The sequence below is a fragment of the Molossus molossus genome, unplaced genomic scaffold, assembly GCF_014108415.1.
Source record: "Molossus molossus isolate mMolMol1 unplaced genomic scaffold, mMolMol1.p scaffold_m16_p_1, whole genome shotgun sequence".
Taxonomy (NCBI): domain Eukaryota; kingdom Metazoa; phylum Chordata; class Mammalia; order Chiroptera; family Molossidae; genus Molossus; species Molossus molossus.
Window position 1 is genome coordinate 250,948,773 of NW_023425344.1, and position 15,039 is coordinate 250,963,811.

Below are 15,039 nucleotides of genomic sequence, written 5' to 3' on the forward strand. Positions count from 1 at the left end.
CCTCACATTCCTTGCCAGGCATCAGTTACCCCCCTCAAGCAACACTGTTTTGATTTCTATAACCATAGGTTATTTCTACCTATTCTAGAATTTCATATGAATGAGATTCTGTAATGTAGTCTTTCATCCACATCTGTCACTCAGCATAATACTTGGGAGTCATCCCTGTTGTTGCATGTCAGTGGTTTGTTCCCTTTCATTCCTGAGTGGGGGTCTATTGTAGGGTCTGCCACAGTTTAGCCATTTCTCTCTAGACGCACTTCTGGGGATACTGATCTTTGTACGAGACTGGGATCTCTCATAGGGTCGATGCATGGTTAATGTTTCAAGAAACTGCCAGTTTTGCAAAGTGGTTGTATGATTTGTTCCACTAGCAGTCAGCAAGTGTTCCGGTTGCTTCTGTCCTCTCCTGTGGTTGGTGCTGTCTGTCTTCTTCAGCTCAGCCATTCTGGGGCTGTGGAGTGCTATCTCATTATGGGGTCAGTGAGAGTTCCATGATGATGAATGGTGATGAGCACTTTCTTACTTGCCCATTGGCCTTTTGTACACCTACTTTTGTGAAGTGTCTGTTCAAAGTGTTTTGCCCACTTAAAAATTGGATTTTCGACGCGCATCCGGTGGCATGTCCCTTGGCGGCTGCTGGAGCTCTGTGCCCGATGAGCAGTGCAGCAGCAGCTTGGGGCTGCCAAAAGGGACAGGGATCAGGGGCTGGCTCAGCACTGCTGTCATGAGCAGCAGCCCCTGTACTAGAGGCTTTCTTGGCTCTGGCTGTCCCACACGGAGTCATTGTGTCTGTGCCCGCATCCAGCCCCTGGGCCGCCGTGCTCACTAGTCCTCATGATCCTCCTCAGCTGTACCAAGCCTCCTACTTCTAGAATTACAGAATCTTGGAATCCAAACATTGAATTCAAAGAACCACAGACTCAGAGCCATAGAACCATGATCTGTTTGAATCAGAACGTAGACTATGGTGCTGACAAGATGAATGGGAGTAGATGAAATACTTAGAGCCTACTAAGTAGGTTGTTATAAGAATGTTCCCCAGTGAATCCTGCCTGTTTCTACACTCTGGTGCTGTCCCTTTCCACACTGACTTTGGTTTGGCATGTGAATTCCTTTGGCCATTGAGGCATCAGCCAATGTGAAGCAAGCAGAGGATTTAAAAGCGCTTTAGGACTCTCCTCTTCTTGCTCTCCTGAGATCTCCATGTGTAGAAACTCAGGCAGGCCTCTTAGAGGAAGAGACCAGAAATAAGCCATCCCAGCTGAAGCCCTCTAGACCAGCCTGCTCTCAGAATATCTTCCAGCCGACTCCAGCTGTGTGAGTAGCCCCACAGAAGACCAGGAGAACTACCCAGCTGACACAAACCCACATTGCTGACTCAGAATTGTGAACAAATAAAATGGTTGCTGTTTCAAAAAAATAAAAAAATAATTGGGTTGTCTTTTTATTGTTGAGTGCAGGAGTTTTTTTTACATATTTCAGTACAAGTCTGCGTGCATGCCCCCCCCCCCCCCCAGTTTTAGAGAGATGGGAAGGAGGGATGGAGGGAGGGGGAGAGAGAGAAACAGAAACATTGATGTGAAAGAGACACATCAGTTGGTTGCCTCCTGCAAGACCCCGACCAGGGCTGGGGATGAACGCAACTGAGGTACGTGCCCTTGATGGGAATCGAACCCATGACTCATTGGTCCGCTGGCCAACACTCCATTGCTGAGCCAAATCAGCCAGGGAGGCTTAACTTTTTGTTTGTTTGCTTTTTTATCCTCACTCGAGGACATTTTTCCATTTTTTGTTCAGATAGAGAGGGAGGGAGAGGGAAGAGAGAGAGAGAAACATCGACATGAAAGGGACACATCGAGTAGCTGCTACCCACATGACCAACCAGGGCTGGGGGCAAACTGCACCGGACGCACGCGCCCCTAGTGGGAACTGCTGAACCCGGGTCTCTCTGGACCACAGGCCAACGCTGTAACTGCTGAGCCAAATTGGCCAGGGCTTAACTTTTTTTTTTTTAATCCTCACCCGAGGACGTTTTTGCATTTATCTTCAGATAGAATGGGAGGGAGAGAGGGGAGGGAAGAGAGAAAAATATCAACGTGAGAGAGACACACCGAGTGGTTGCCACCCACACAACCCCAACTAGGGCTAGGGACAAACTGCAACTGAGGTACATGCCCTTAGCGGAAACCGAACCCAGGACCCTCTGGTCCGCAGGCCAACGCTCTAACCGCTGAGCCAAACTGGCCAGGGCTTAACTATTTTTTTTAAAATATGTTTTTATTGATTTCATTAGTGAGAGAGGAAGGGAGAGAGAGAAACATTGTTTGGCTGCCTCCTGCATACCCGCTACTGGGGATTGAGCCCGCAACCAGGCATGTGTTCTGACCCGGAATCAAACCAGGACCTCTCAGTCCATGGGGCTATGTTCAATCCACTAAGCCACACTGGCTGGGCTATTTTTTTTTACTGTGCCTTTTTAAACGGTCTTGAGAGAAATTAGAGGGCTTGCCTTGGCCGGTTTTGCTCAGTGGTTAGAGCGTCAGCCCTTGGACCAGTGAATCATGGGTTCGATTCTGGTCAAGGGCACGTACCTTGGTTGTAGTTCGTCCCAGGCTCTGGTCGGAGTCGTGCGGAAAGCAATCAATGGATGTGTCCCTCTCACATCGATGTTTCTCTCTCTCTTCCTCCCTCCCACTCTATCTGAAGATAAATAGAAAAATATCCTTGGGTGAGGAATACAAAAAAAAGAAAGTAGAGGTAGAATGGAAAAATGTCCTCGGGTGAGGATAAAAAAAAAAAATTATTTTAAAAAATAAAAATAGAAAGTAAAGACATGAACAGAAAAGACAATACAAAACAGGAACCATAGCCCTGGCTGGTTTGGCTCAGCGGTTAGAACGTCGGCCTGCGGTCTGGAGAGACCTGGGTTCAGTTCCTGCTAAGGGCATGTACCTCGGTTGCAGTTTGTCCCTGGCCCTGGTTGGGTCATGTGGGTGGCGACCACTTGATGTGTCCCTTTCACGTCAATGTTTCTCTCTCTTCCTCTCTCTCCCTCCCACTCTATCTGAACAAAATATCGAAAAATGTCCTCGGGTGAGGATAAAAACAAAAAACAGGAACCATACAGAAAAAAACTGAACATTAAAATTTGAAAGTGCTGGGTGAAAGGAGGTAGAAAAGGGTAAAGAGGTCAAATATATGTTGACGGAAGGAGACTTGACACAGTGCAATGGACAACGCATCTTAGATCTGTACACCTGAAACCTACAGTCTTACTCTCCAATGTCACATTGATAAATAATATAAAAAGGGGGGGGGTGGGAGATGAGACAAGCTTTGATTAAATGAATAAAGCCTCTACTTTCCACATCATGGGTTCTCTCAAGACTGCATATGCTCAGCAGTTAGAGAGTGGGCCCACAGACCAAAGAGTCGCCATTTCGATTCCAGCCAAGGGCACGTACCTCAGTTTCGGTTCATTCTCAGCCCTGGTCGGGGTTGTGTGAGAGGCAACCAGTCGATCTCTCTCTCTCCCTCTCTCCCTTCCTCCCACTTAAAAAAATTATTTTAAAAAATAAAAATAGAAAGTAAAGACATGAACAGAGAAGACAATACAAAACAGGAACCATAGCCCTGGCCGGTTTGGCTCAGCGGTTAGAGCGTCGGCCTGCGGTCCTGAGAGACCTGGGTTCGGTTCCTGCTAAGGCCGCGTACCTCGGTTGCAGTTTGTCCCCGGCCCTGGTCGGTTGCGCGGGTGGCAGCCACTCGATGTGTTCCTTTCACATTGATGTTTCTCTCTCTCTCGCCCTGCAGGAGGCAACCAATCGATGTGTCTCCCCTCCCCGCTTCTCTAAAAATCAGTGGAAAAAAATGTCCTCAGTGAGGAGTAAAAAAAAAACAAAAAGCTGCTCTGGCCAGTTTGCTTAGCGGTTAGAGCGTCAGCCTATGGTCCAGAGAGGCCCGGGTTTGGTTCCTGCCAAGGGCATGTACCATGGTTGCAGTTTGTCCCCAGTCCCGGTTGGGGTCGTGTGGGTGGCAACCAGTCAGTGTCTCTCTCTCACATCGTATTTCTCTCTCTCTTTCTCCCTCTCTTCCTCCTGCTCTATCTGAACAAAAAATGGGAAAATGTCCTTGGGTGAGGATAAAAAAATAAAAATAATGAAAAAAAGCTCTTTCTACCACAGAGTACTCTCTTCATTTGTTTTGTTTTTTGCTTTTATTTTTTTACCTGAGGATATTTTTCTACTTATTATTGGATTGAGTGGGAGGGAGGGAGGGAGAGAGACAGAGAGAAACATTGATGTAATAGAACCACATCGACTGGTTGCTTCCCGCATGACCCGACCAGGGCCAGGGACAAACCGCAACTCAGTTACGTGCCCTTGACCGGAATCGAACCCATGGCTCATTGGTCCTCGGGCCAACACTCTAACCACTGGGAAACCTGGCCTGGGCGTATTCTTTTGCATCCGAAACCATAACACCTTCCCTGCGTGTATTTGCTTAGTTACACTGTCCCATGAAGCTGTGTTTCCTTTCTGCTTGTTCAGCTAAGGACTTGTAGAGATATGGGCATCACTTGGGCTTATTCATCTTATTTTAGGAAAAAGTGAGTGCTCCTATTTTCATGTAGCGCCATTCCCTGTAGTGTCTCATGCTTATAATTCACATCTGAAAAGATAGACCCCCTTGGTCTTAGGCAAATTAAATGACCTCAGTGCTCTGCCCAGGGGCCCTACCCAGAGATGGGGGACCCACCCTTCTTGGACAACTCTTCCCTCAGGTGTGGCCTCAGTCATTGGCAGGCAGAGTAACCTCTTCCTGGGATAGGGTCACACCTCAAAGCAGGGGTTGTGGTTAGATTATTGTACAGGGAGAGCATCTGTGAACCTAGAGGTTGCTCATTGAAGCAGCTGCACTCTACCTCCTGAGGAGGGCTGCAGGGGAAGAACCCAGAGTTCTGACTGCCTTCATTTCTCTAATTCTGCAAGGGCATCTGCAATAGAATTGTCAGGAGGCAAAGCTGTGCTTTCATTTTACCCAGTTTTAGGATGGAAACTGATTTAAAATAGAGGCTATGCCCTGGCCGGTTTGGCTCAGTGGTTAGAGTGTCGGCCTGCGGACCAGAGAGACCAGGGTTCGGTTCCCACTAAGGGCATGTACCTCGGTTACAGTTTGTCCCCGGCCACGGTTGGGGTCATGTGGGTGGCAACCAATCAATGTGTCTGTCTCACATTGATGTTTCTCTCTTCCTCCCTCCTGCTCTATCTAAAGATAAATGCAAAAACGTCCTCAGTGAGGATAAAATAAATAAAATAGAGGCTGTAATTAAGGAGTCTTTCATTAGAACACATTCACTTTATATATTTTTGTGATTTTTTTTTTTTTTTTTTTTTTTGGCCAGCATGATTCATTCATTCAGTTCATTCATTCTGTGAGTCAAATTTTTTTTTTTATCCTCACCCGAGGATATTTTTCTTCTTGCGTTTATCTTCAGATAGAGCGGGAGGGAGAGTGGGAGGAAAAGAGAGAGAGAAAGACACATTGAGTGGTTGCCACCCACATGGCCCCAACTGGACCAAACCTGGGACTCTCTGGTCCTCCGGCTGATGCTCCAAACGCTGAGCCACACCGGCCAGAGCCTGTGATTCAAGTCTAGAAGAGATAAGAGGATTAGATTAGAGTAGACTAGAGGAAGCTTAGATCAGAAGGGTCATGGTTGTACTAGCTGAAAACTATGCCATAATATTTCCATTAGGTGAGGACTCTTTTCAGCAAGCTCTGGATTGTCTCAGTGGTAGTTCACCGCCCAGAGGACCCAGAGGGAGGTGCTTGATGGAGCTCATTCTTCCTTGAGTAGAACAGGGTTCTTCTTCTTTTTTTACCTCACGCGAGGACATTTTTTCGATATTTTGTTCAGATAGAGTGAGAGGGAGAGAGAGAGAAACATCGACGTGAAAGGGACACATCGAGTGGTTGTCACCGCACCACTCAACCAGGGCTGGTGACAAACTGCAACTGAGGTACGTGCCCTTAGCGGGAACCAAACCCAGGTCTCTCCAGACCACAGGCCAATGCTCTAACTGCTGAGCCAAACAGGCCAGGGCAGAACAGGGTTCTTAATTGGGACAGGTAGGCAGTGTCTAGCAGGACAAAATATATTTGGTATTAAACTATGGTGTTATGTTTAGAAAAAAACTCACTAATATGAACTGCAGAGGGGCATGACATTTGTCCTTTTATCCAAAAATGTCATGATTTGAAAAAGATTGAGACTCTCCAGGAGACTGTTTTAGATTTTGCTCAAATAGTAACCTTAACTTTGTCATATAAGCTGGGAGGAGTGACACCCCTCTTCCCCATTGCTTACCCTCTCCGGCCCCCACCGGAACAAAAACCAAACATCTGAAAATTCAGGACTGTTTTGTTTCACCTCTTTTCAAGCAAGTTGTATCCCCTTGACTCTTCACTGTATAATTTTTGTTCTGAAATTTCAGAACCAAAAAATATGTACATTTTACTACTAGTATTACCATTGATTACTTTGCTTTTTAGTCACAGTAGGTAATGTATTATGTATTTGGAAATTTCCAGGTCCATTGAGAGGACTTGAGATTTTTATCAAAAGGACAGCATGGGATAAAAGACAGGAATGAAGCTCCCTTTGACTCCTTGACAAAGCTAACATAGACCAGGTCCCAGCATGGGGCTTTGTGTTCTGTTTTCCTTGACTTGCATCATTCTGGATATATTCTACTGAGATACGATTCACATGAAAAAATTTACAGGGTTGTACAACCATCTAGTCCTAGAACATTTTCATCACCCTAACCCCACCAAAAGAGCCCTTTCTCCATTAGCAGTCACTCCTCACCCCTCCCTGCAGCCCCTAATGTGCTTTCTGTTTCTGTGACATTCATGTAAATGGGTTATGCACTATGTGGACTTTTTCTTTTTTACAACATTTTTAAAAAATATGTTTTTATTAATTTTAGAGAGAGAGAAAGATAGAAATATTGATTGGCTGCCTCACATGCCCTACTGGGATCAAGCCAGCAACTCAGACATGTGCTCTAACCAGGAATCGAACAAGCAACCTCTTAGTGCACAGGAGGACACTCAACCACTGAGCCACACTGGCCGACTATGTGGCCTTTTTGTCTGGCTTCATTTAGGTAGCACAGTGTTATCCATGTTGTAGCATGGATCAGTACTTTGTTCCTTTTATATCCAAATAATACTCCATTGTATGGTTGTACTTCATTTTGTTTATCCATTCATTCATCAGCTTATGGACATTTGGGTTGTTTCCACATTTTAGGTATTGTGAATAATGCCAAAATATTGGTGTACAAATTTTACATTTGCCCACTATTTTATTTTTGGAGCATTTGTTTGCAAGTTTTTTTTTTTAGATAGAGTGGAAAGGAGGGAGGGAGGGAGGGCGAGAGATGGAGAGAAACATCGATGTGGGAGAGACACATCGGGGCTGCAGATCAAACCTGCAACCCAGGAATGTACCCTTGACTGGGAAGTGAACCTCAACCTTTCAGGCTACAGGTCGACTCTCTAATCACTGAGGCAAACCTGCCAGGGTTTGTAAGTTTAAAAGAAAAAAAATTTTTTTTCCTTTATTGATTTGAGAGAGAGAGAGAGGAAGTGAGAGGGAGACAGATAGAAACATCTGTGAGAGAGAACATGGATTTGCCGCCTCCTGCATGCTCCCCACTGGGGACCGGGCCCACCACAACCTGGGCATGTGTCCTGACTGGGAATTGAACCGGCGACCTCTTGGTGCATGGGTCAATGCCCAACCACTGAGCCACACAGGTCGGACTGCAAGTTTTTTTTATTTTTTATTGATTAATTTTTGTTACAGATGTTTCTCCTTTTTCTCCCACTGATTCCCCCCTCCCTCTCCCTCCCTGTCCCTTCCCCAGATTGTTGTCCTTGTCTACTGTTCATGCATACATGCGTATAAGTTCTGTGGTTCATCCCTCCCCCACCTCCCTACAAGTTTTTATGTAAGTGTGTTTTCATTATTCTTGGGTGTATAGCCAGGACTGGAATTGAGGATGCATTCATTTAATTTTTTAAGTTTTGACAGTTGTATCATTTAATCCACAACACACTGTAATCTTGAGTTCTAAGATACTAAATGTCTTAGTTCATTTGGGCGGCTGTAACAAAAATACCATGAGATATTTTTTTCTCACAGTTCAGAAGGTTGGGTAGTCCCAGATCATGGTGATGGCAGATTCAGTGTCTGGGAGGACCTGCTTTTGGTTCATGGACACCCATCTTCTTGCTGTGTCCTCACTTGGCAGAAGGGGAAGGAGGGAGTCTGTGGGGTCTTTTATTAAAAGAGTATTAATCCCATTCATGAGGGCTCTGCTCATGACCTCCCAGAGGCCCCACCTACCTCCTGATACCAATGCCTTTGGCATTAGGTTTTATTCAGACCAAGGACTGAATATTTATTTCCCTGAATAAAATTGGATTGTTTTCTGCAGGCTCATTAGAGGCTGTTTGCCTGCTTTTCCACATTCCTCCCTCTAGGGCAGGACCCCTTCGTGCCCGGTGCTCACCCGGGCTTGTGGTTGCATGTAGAGGTGGCAGGGGCCAGCTGGCTGCCAGAGTTTCCCACTGGTTCAGCTCAGGAAAGACATCGCAAATGCCATGTTCTGCTACACTCTTTGCAAGGCAGAACTCTGTATTCTTTCCTCCATCTTCTTTTTTTTCTGCTTCCCTTTGCTGTGTCTATAGGAACTGCAAATATCTATAGGAACTGCATTTCCAGTCGAGAACTGTCAGGATAACACATTTCTTTCTTGTCTGTCCTTTGCCCTGCACATCCACATTTCTTTCTTAAAACATTGAGGTGTGAGGACTGTGGATGGGCAGCTCAGTGGGTTAGATCTTTGTCCCGATACACCAAAGTTGCGGTTTGATCCTGGTCAGGGCACATATAAGAATCAACCTATGAATGCATAAGTAAGTGGAACAACAAATCTCTCCTCCTCTCCCCGCTTCCTCCTTCTCTCTCTCTAAAAATCAATAAAATAAGAAAAAAAAAATTGAGTCATATAACATGGTAAAGTGACCAAGATGTTGCTTGTTTCTTCTCTGGCCTTTGCTTTCTTTTTGTTAATTTTTGAGAGAGGGGGACGGTTGTGGTAAAATTTGTCAGATTGTTGAAAATTGTATTGCCTATCAGTTAGTAGCGTGTTTGATTGTGTGTATGTACAACCATATTGTCTTTGGTCTGAAGGGAAGATCCATGTATGAAATGATCAGGTGGTGGAGATGGGAAACAAGATCATGATAATGTGTGTGACAAAAATTCAGTCTATGTGACCTAGAGGAGTCTTCAAGGTATGTCTTTAGAATCTAACCAGTTCTGGTTCAATCTTTTGTCTTACAAAATGCTCAGTGTATTCAGCGTTTCTGTTCTTGTTTTGGTGTTAGGTTGGTTTATTTTTATTGTGGCAAAAGTGTCAGATACTTCCTATATTTGAGGGTTTAAGAAATTCCTTTGACACCTGGTTGGTGTGGCTCAGTGGACTGAGCATCGTCCCATGGACTGAGAAGTTCTGGTTCAATTCCCAGTTAGGGCACATTCCTGGGATGCTGGCTCAATCCCCAGTAGGGGGTATGCAGAAGGCAGGTGATCGATGTTTCTATCTCTCCCTTCCTTTCTCTCTCTCAAAAAAAAAATCAATAAAAAAAATATTAAAAAGAAAAAAAAAGAGCCCGGCTGGCGGGGCTCAGTGGTTGAGTGTTGACCCATGTACCAAGAGGTCGCCGGTTCAGTTCCTGGTCAGGGCACATGCCCAGGTTGTGCAGGTGGCAACCACATCGATGTTTCTCTCTCTCTCTCTTTCTCCCTCTCTCCCTCCCACTTTATTTGAAGATAAATGCAAGAATGTCCTCAGGTGAGAATAAAAAATAAAATAAATAGTGTTTTTAAAATCTACACATAAAGAACACAAAAGAGTACTTGTATAACTGATTAAAAAACAAATCTACTTTTTTTTTTAATCCTCACCCGAGGACATTTTTCATTTTTTTGTTCAGATAGCGTGGGAGGGAGAGAGAGAGAGAGAGAGAGAGAAACATCGATGTGAAAGGTACACATCGAGTGGCCGCCACCCGCACGACCCCAACCGGGGCCTGGGGCAAACCACAACCGAGGTATGTGCCCTTAGCGGGAACCGAACCCGGGACTCTCTGGTCCGCAGGCCGACGCTCTAACCGCTGAGCAAAACCAGCCAGGGTGAAAAATACTTTTTATTTTAGAATAGTTTTTTTTTTTTAAAACCTCATCAGAGGATACGTTTTTATTGATTTTTTTTAGAGAGAGAGAGAGACATCCATGTGAGATTGAAACATCAGTTGGTTGTCTCCTGTATTCACCCCAACTGAGGATCAAACCCGCAACCACTTTAGTGTATGAGATGATGCTCCAACTGACTAAGCCAGCTTGCCAGTGCTAGTTTTGATTTACAGAAAAGGTAACACAGAAGTCCCACACACCTGCACTGTCTCCCAGTGTTAACATCCCTTCATTACTGAACACATTTGTGACAGCTAAGGCACTGGCATTGGTACATAATTATTAACCAAACTCCACATTTTATTAGAATTAAAAAAAAATATATATATATATTTTTATTGATTTTAGACCGAGAGGAAGGGAAGGAGAGAGAGGGATAGAAACATTGATGAGAGAGAAACATCCATCCTGCATGCCCCCTGTTGGGGATCGGGCTCACAACCTGGGCAAGTGTCCTGACTAGGAATCGAACTGGCGACCTCCTGGTGCATGGGACAACATTCAACCACCGAGCCACATTGACCAGACTCTACATTTTATTTGGATTTTACTAGTTTTTTTTTTTCCTAAAATTCTTGTTGTGTCTCAGGACCCCATGTAGGACACCTCATCCCATCATTTAGCCATCACTTTTCCTGGCCTATGTCAGTTTTTTAGGCTTTCCTTGTTTTTGATAATTTTTGACAGTTTTGAGAAGTACTGGTTAGTGTTTTGTAGAATGTGCTCAGTTTGGTTTGTCTGATGTTTTTTTCGTGGTTAGACTGGGGTTATGGGTTTTGGGAGGAAGACCACTAGGCCCAATTTTGGTTTCTAGAACCATTTCCCATCAGCCTGGCCAGTGTGTCTCAGTGGACTGAGTATCGCCCCATGGACTGAGAGGTCCCAGTTTGATTCCCTGTCAGGCCACATGACCAGTTTGTGGGCTCGATCCCCAGTAGGGGGCATGCAAGAGGCAGCTGATCTATGTTTCTCTCCCACATCGATATTTCTTTTTTTTTTATCCTCACCCGAGGACATTTTTCCATTTTTTACTCAGATAGAGCAGGAAGGAAAGAGAGGAAGAGAGAGAAACATCGATGTGAAAGGGACACATCGAGTGGCCCGCCACCCACACGACCCAACCAGGGCCGGGGACAAACTGCAGCCAAGGTACATGCCCTTAGCGGGAACCGAACCCGGGTCTCTGTGGACCGCAGGCTGACGCTCTAACCGCTGAGCCAAACCGGCCAGGGCAACACATCGATGTTTCTATCTCTCCCTTCCTCTCTTTCTCTAAAAAAAATCAAGAAAAACATATTAAAAAACCCAAAACATTTCCTATCAAACCAACCAGTGCTCCTTGAATTATGGTGCATCTATTGAGGGCTAGGCAGGGGACCACAGAATGAGCCTGGAACTTCTTGTGCTAAAAAGTAAGAAAGGACTTTGGTCAAAGCTGGGACAACTTGAGCAACAAAATAAATAATGTGGCATTTTTTTAAATCCTCACCAAGCATATGTCTATTGATTTTTAGAGAGGGAGAAAGGGAAAGAGAGAGTAAGAGAGAAACATTGATTGATTGCCTCCTGTACACATCCCGACTGGGGATCGAACCCACAACCTAGGTATGTGCCCTGACCTGAATCGAACCCACAACCAACTGAGCTACCTGGCCAAGGCAATAATATGGCATTTTTATTTTATTATTTATTTATTAAACATTTTTTTCTTTATTGATTTTAGAGAGAGAGGAAGGGATAGGGAGAGAGACATAGAAACATCGATGAGAGAACATGGATGGGCCACCTCCTGCATGCCCCCCACTGGGGATTGAGCCCATAATCTGGGCATGTGCCCTGACCAGGGATCAAACGATGACCTCTTGGTGCATGGGTCAACGCTCAACCACTGAGCTACACTGGCTGGGCTAATATGGCATTGTAAAAAATTTGTTTATTTATTTATTTTCATACTCACCTGAGGACACTTTTTTTTTTTTTTTTTTGCATTTATCTTCCAATAGAGCAGGAGGGAGAGAAGGTGGAGGAGAGAGAAACATTGATGTGAGAGAGACATATCTAGTGGGTGCTATCCACACGACCCAATCAGGGCCGGGGACAAACTGCAACCAAGGTATGGGCCCCTAGTGGGAACCGAACCCAGGTCTCTCTGGACCACAGGCCAATGCTCTAACCGCTGATCCAAACCAGCCAGGGCAAATATGGCATTTTTAATAATTAGTATTATTTAGGTCTAACCTGAAATATAAAGCAAATTTCTGCAGTCCATGTTGATATAAATTACAACATAAATGAGGTACCAGGCAGAGAAAATACAGCTCTCTCTGGTGGAAGAGTTCTAAATACCTTGTACTTGCTGTTCAGGAGGTTAACTCTCCCCGCCCTTGCCCTTAGGGTGTGGGCTACACTTGTGGAAAGGAGTGGGTGTGGGTGATGGAGGTGGTCTTACCCGGGAAGTCACCTGCACACTGCCTCTGTGAGGCCACTAGATCGCATCATCAGTCTGAATCAGGTTGGGGGCATGGACTCTTGCTGTGATGTCATGAGAATGGTACATGCACGATTTTTTTTTGCACTTATCTTCAAATAGAGTGGGAGGGAGAGAGGGAGAGAGAGAGAGAGAGAGAAACATCAATGTGAGAGAGACACATCTAGTGGTTGCCACCCACACGACCCTAACCGTGGCTGGGGACAAACTACAACCGAGGTACGTGCCCTTAGCGAGAACCGAACCTGGGACTCTGGTCCGCAGGCTGACACTCTTAACTGCTGAGCCAAACTGGCCAGGGCCACACATGATTTTTAAGAGTCAAATAGTTTAGTAAGACTGGATTTTTGTCACTCACTCGTTCCCTCATTCTCTCACCTCAGAAGTAACTGCTTTCAAGTCTTTTAGGTGAAATTTTGATTTCTCTGTAACTACCATTATTTCTAAGTAACATGCTTCTCTTGCTGGCCAGGGGTTTTTCAGTTGTTGATTTCCAACTCTGGAGGTTTAGGACTGACTTCTTCCTGGCTCCCTTACCACACATGGCACCTCTGCATCTCTACAGCCTTCTAATAGAATTCTGTTTTAATTTTGGTCAGGTCATTCCTTACCACTGATGTCTTGTGACTGTGCATGCCATGCTGAGTTATGTAATAAGCCAGAGTTACTTTTCCTGTTCAACCTTTTGTTTTCTAGGAGTTAATAACATATTGTGTTTATTTGCATTATAAGTTGGTGCTGATTACTGCGCAGAGTCTGGAGCACTGGCCCTCTGGCTCCCGTGGTGAATTCTGTCCTGTCTCCCTGTAGCCCATGTTTTCCTTTTTGGACTTCTCTGTTTTGGTTGAACGCATCTTCCAGTAGCCTGAGAAAGGTACATGGAAGGTAGAAGGTTTTGAGATTGAGATCTTCTACATCTGAAAATTCATTCTTCTGTTCTACAGTTGAGAGTTTGGCTGGCTGTAGACTTCTAAATTGAAAATAATTTTCCTTCAGAATCTTGAAGGCATTTATTTTTTGTCTTTTGCTTCCAATGTTGCTCTTGAGAAATCTGAAGCCATTCTGATTGTTTTGGTTCTATCTACATGACCTCTCCCCTGCCCTTCCATGTAGGATATTATTTTGTCACCACCATATTTTTATTAATAATCTTCTGTTATTGTTGTTAAACCCAACCCATATGCCTAGAACAGTGTCTGGCGCGGAGTTGGGCAGAGTAAGTGCTGACGGAGTGGATGGATGTGGCTGCTCTGGGCTAGTGGACGGCTCACCTCCCCCTTTGGAGGCACGGGCCTGGCGGTGCTTGTGGGCTGGGCCCTCTAGCTCCTCTCTCTCTGTTCCCAGCTCCATTCCTGCTCGCTCAGTCTCCGCTGTACAGAACTGTCCGCTCTCAATTTGCCAGTTTCCATCGTCTCTACCAGGACTTAATTGTCATAACTCTGAAGATTTTTCTCTTTTATTTAATATATTTATTTATTTAATCCTTATCTGAGGACACTTTTCCATTTTTTGTTCAGATAGAGTGGGAGGGAGAGAGAGAAAAAGAAACATCGGTGTAAAAGGGACACATCTCGTGGTTGCCACTCGCACGACCCAACCAGGACCAGGGACAAACTGCAACCAAGATACGTGCCCTTAGCGGGAACCAAACCCAGGTCTCTCTGGACCGCAGGCCGACGCTCTAACCGCTGAGCCAAACCGGCCAGGGCAAGAGTTCTCTTTTACTCACTGTGTGTTAGCATGAGTGAAAAACTCACTCTTATCATAAGGAACAAGTGTGTTAAAGGACAATTTTAGTACGTGGTTGTGTGTAGTAGGAGTATTTTCTGTTTTGTGTTATTACCTCTGCTCGGATTACTTCAAAGTGGAGGTAAAGCAACAGAATATGCAAATTAATGTTTTGTCTAATATGTGGTCAGACCTGAATACCAGAGGGTTGAGAGTCTTTGTGTGTTGTGATGCTCCCCCCACCCGCTCGTCACTGCCAGGTTCAAACCCTGCCTCCTGTTATAAAGAACCTGTGACCAGACTGAGATCTGAGATGGTACAGTTGCCTTTTCCATCTTGTGTTAAGTTGGACATGTAGGGATGTAATTATCATCATCATTATTATTGATCTTAGAAGAAGGGAGGGAGAGAGAGAAACATCAATAGGTTTCCTCCTGCATGCACCCCAACTGAGGATCAGATCCACAACCTAGGCATGTGCCCT

At 45.0% G+C, this 15,039-nt stretch overlaps 1 protein-coding gene across 3 annotated transcripts in view; it reads left to right on the forward strand.

Annotated features, from left to right (window-relative positions):
• Positions 1-15,039, forward strand: part of KLC1 (kinesin light chain 1) — a 62,181-nt gene that overhangs the window by 5,898 nt on the left and 41,244 nt on the right. Inside the window, exon 1 of one of the 3 annotated variants that reach the window (XM_036246841.1) lies at positions 2,160-2,170. The exons of the other annotated variants lie outside the window; for them this stretch is intronic. The gene's annotated coding sequence lies outside the window, so the exon portion shown is untranslated. Of the gene's footprint in view, positions 1-2,159; positions 2,171-15,039 lie in introns of those variants that run through there. 3 annotated transcript variants of the gene reach the window in all.